Here is a 4,178-nt window from a genome sequence, read left to right on the forward strand (position 1 = left end):
CCCACGCCGCCGTCGACGCGCGCCGCACCCAACCTCGACGCAGGCCACTGGCCACCCTGACGCTTCCTCCCCCCGTGCTGCCCCCTGCCCTAGGTGCACCCCTGGCCCGACCCCTCCCCTCGTGCCGCCCCTTCTCTCTCTTTCTCTCTCTCTGACCAAATTTGGTCTCTCTGCAGATCGACAACGAGGAGAAGGACCCCAGCCCCTCTGCCCTGGCGACCCCGACCTAGGTGCACCCGGCCCCTCTGCCCCGGCAACCCCGACCCTGATCCCAACCCCAGCCGAGGTGTGGCACCCCCTCTTTCCTCCCTTTTCATATGCATGTTTTGTTCAAATGCTTGCTGTCCAAATGTTGAATGTTGTTAAAATGCATGTTGTTAGAGTGTTAAATGTCTGTTGTTAGAGTGTTCAAATGTGTGTTGTTAGAGTGTTTAATTGCTGTTAAAATGCCTATTGTTAGAGTGTTCAAATGCTTGCTGTTAAAATGCATGTTGTTCAAATGCTTGCTGTTAAAATGCCTATTGTTAGAATGCTGTTAATATGCTTGTTTTGGATTTTGTTGCTAGAGTAAATGAAAATGAGTGTTTAGTTTGTTTATAGAGTAAATAAAATGAAAATGAACATTTTATTAGGCATATTGTAGGCCCACAATTGATCTTGTGTGTCTACAATAATTTATCTTGTCTGTCTACAATAATTTATCTTGTGAATGCTTGACGCACAGGTAGATCACGGACGTGCCGCTCGACGACGCCACTCGAAGATCATCGACACCACACCCTCATCCTCGACAGGCAGATAGTGAGCATCCCAAAACTCACACTATATAGAGCTCTGTCCATGCAGATGCTAGATGAGAGTACATGTGCATGTGGTTGTTGTGCTGCTATAGTGAGCATATATTGTTGAGCTGCTGTAGTTCTACTGGACTTTGGTTGTTGATTCGTTTCCCAATTGCGAGTGACCTATGTTTTGCTGGAAATTTTGATTCATTTCCATTCCGGCAAATTTCAGGCCCTCTATATGTGCACTTTCTAGCAAAGGTCATGCCGAAATTTTCCGTGAATTTCGGCATGACTTGTGCTAGAAAGTTGGACATATCGAGTGCTTGAGATTTGTCGTGACGGGAATGAAACGACATTTCCGGCAAAACAAAGGTCACTTTTTCTTCATTATTCACTTTATATTAAACCACTACGACATTGAACCCTAGGAAACATGACCGACAGCGATGAGGACGGAGGTTCTCAGTCCCAATTAGGTCAAGCACACGCCTACCTCGACTTTCTAGCGGATCAGGAGGGACAGCAAGCTAGGTGTCCGGACCGCCTTGTCATGACGGATGATGACGGTGCTGTATCCATGCCTGTTCGAAATGTGAATTATAGTATTTTTTCTTGTGGGAATGGAAATGAAAAACACGAGATACTTTTTCTAGAAATATGGACTAATGGAAGTTTAACCCCTAAGGAAGCACTTTATGAGGCTTCTCGTAATTTGATTGATTTATTTCTTCCTTCGCCGGCGCCGACATTGATGCCACCAACGACACCGGCACTGAGACTGGCGCTGATGATGTTCCTAACTGCATCACGGAAGGTGGGACCTCCCAAGCCAGTGAGGGACAGAAGGAAAAGAGGACACGACACCCAAATGAGCTCGACACCAGAAGAATGGTGGTCACGGTGGTGCACCCTGGCGAGTTCGAGCCAATAGAGCCGCGAGAAGTGGCAGCGTGTTACGGCAACCAACTAGGGTGCATCCTACGGGATACCGCTAACATCAACGACACAAAAATACGGAAGAATGAACATTTGAAGAAGCTGCTTCTAAATAGTTTGCACGCAATATTCCAGTTCCCCGGTCGAAAAGACGATGTCGACCCCATGGGATGATGAGGGCATGAAAAAAATCAACAACAAAGACCTAGGGAAGTTCAGCAACGCATTGAGCGCTTGGAAAACTAGGGTGAAAAGGGCGATTCAAGAAAATGAAACCTACGCCGAGATTATTGCAGACAATCCAAAAATTACGATAGACACTACAAGAAATATGTCAACTTGTGACCACCACTATTGGTCACTGAATGGTCACAAATTTCCATTTGTGACCTTTTTGTGACCAAAAACATAAGGTCAAAAGCTGGCCGTCATAAACTGACTATAGCGACCTTTCTTCTGGAATGGTCGAAGACGTTTATGACCAAAATACGTCTACTGTGGCGTTTTGGTCACTAGCAACCTCCCCAGGCCACGTAGGCATCCAGCGTGGCAAGATGATGTGGCACAAGATTCAGCCCGGTCCAATTCGGCGTTTTACATGGGCCGAGCCCATTAATTCAGCCCATTTAATTTATTTTTTCCCTGTGCTTTGATTAGCTAAATAGGCCTGGCCCAACAATTAGGACTTTTTTTCTAAGATGCAGTCTTTTATAATCCATTTTTTTGGGGCCTCAACCCTTTTAGAATCTGAAATTTATATTGCTCTTTTTAGAAACAAGTCCAACATAGTTTGGGCCATGGCCTTTTTAGAGCCCAAGTATTGAGTGCAATATAAATTCTGGACAGGGCCTTTTTACAATCCAATAGTGGGCCAAGCCCTCTTTTATTTACAGACAATATTCTCAAATCAGTATAGTAATAGTACTTCTTTCCCACAATAATAACACAAGTATAGAAAACTTTCTCACACAACTTTATCTCGCATAACATTAGACATACCAACACATATCAATAACTTATCTCCTATGTTCACAAGTACATAACTTTTATCTCACACAACATTATACAGAACTGTATCTTGCAGGTTCAAATCACATAAACTTTATCTAACAGGTTCCCTGCAACAAAAGATGATCACCATCATCTCCTAATCAAGATGCAAATAACCTGCACATTCAAAAAGAAAAAGCAATATGTCAAAGAGAGACAAACAAAAAATAGAACAAACAAAAAATAGAGACTTGCATCAAGTAGACCTGATGATGTACAGATAGTAACCAAACTAGCATCTACTTTGCCCGAGAGATAGCATGAAGCAGTTTTGATGCCATTTGTGCATTATTTCTGAGACTAGCAGCAAAAAATACATAGGATGCCAAACAGCCGGCAGTAGCTAAGATCGGTTAGTTGTTGGCTTCCACCGACGGCGAGAACTAAATGAGCAGGTTAGATTCATTGGGCTGGGTTCGATTGGATTGATGCTGACAAAGTGATAACAGGAAGGTAATGAGCACATACAACTAGCTCTAGTATACCGGCATGCATGAGCACTTGTTAATATTTATATTCATCACAGCAACCTATAACCACCTACGCATACAAATCAGAAAGCACACATATATACTGAACAAAAGCAACGGCCATGAATAGATGACTTAACAGTTCATGTTTTTTAACAAAACAAGAGTGGACATCTCATAGTGAGTCTAATACAGCTACACTAAGAAGAGAACCACATCAAGACATGAAGAGTAAGCCATCACAGTATAGGAGGATTGGACTGCATACCTAGTCGTCCTTGAGGTAGAGGACCATCTTGGTACCCCTGCCGAGCTGCTCCCCAAACGTATCACGAGTGACGGTGAAGGAGCTACCGGCCTGGGACTCCCACATGTACTGCCCGTCATTGTTGTGCTTCATGGTGAGGATGACTCTCTCGGCAACAAGGTAGGCGGAGTAGAAGCCAACACCAAACTGCCCAATCATGGACACATCGGCGCCGGCGGCGAGGGCCTCCATCGGCACCATACTGATCTTGTCCAAGGCCTGCGAAAATCACACCGGCAAACAAACCACGTCAGCCCAGGAACAAATCTCGCACGCCACGAATCAAACCGCGGGTCAACGGATCTGGCTGGCAGAATCTAAAGCCTGGCGTAAAATGGCCAGTGTAATTAATGGCCAGTGCTGCCAGTATTGAATGTACCACATCGGCAAGCATTATATAGTACTACTATGTAATTGATATGCAAAAGAAGATGCATCTCCCATGTTCAGCAATCAGGATCAACCATGAAGTTTCTACTACTCCTACATCATTTAAGCTAATCATTTAAGATGATCATTTAAGATGCTAATGTTTACTTGTCAAGTACAGTTATTGTTACTCTAAGATTTTAGCTAAGTAAATATAAAGATAAGAAGACACTTTGCCACCAATATTTTGTGACATCTGTA

The 4,178-nt window shown here is 43.9% G+C and overlaps 1 long non-coding RNA gene across 1 annotated transcript; it reads right to left on the reverse strand.

The window, feature by feature from the left end:
- Positions 1-2,719: 2,719 nt before the first annotated feature.
- LOC147973857 (uncharacterized) lies at positions 2,720-3,613 on the reverse strand. Its single transcript, XR_015603696.1, has 2 exons — positions 3,510-3,613; positions 2,720-2,888 (listed from the first exon to the last, which is right to left on the reverse strand). It is a non-coding gene; the product is annotated as an uncharacterized LOC147973857 (long non-coding RNA).
- Between the last annotated feature and the right edge of the window lie 565 nt (positions 3,614-4,178).

Source organism: Triticum urartu, chromosome 5A, assembly GCF_056163025.1.
Source record: "Triticum urartu cultivar PI428250 chromosome 5A, HENAU_Tu73, whole genome shotgun sequence".
NCBI lineage: Eukaryota > Viridiplantae > Streptophyta > Magnoliopsida > Poales > Poaceae > Triticum > Triticum urartu.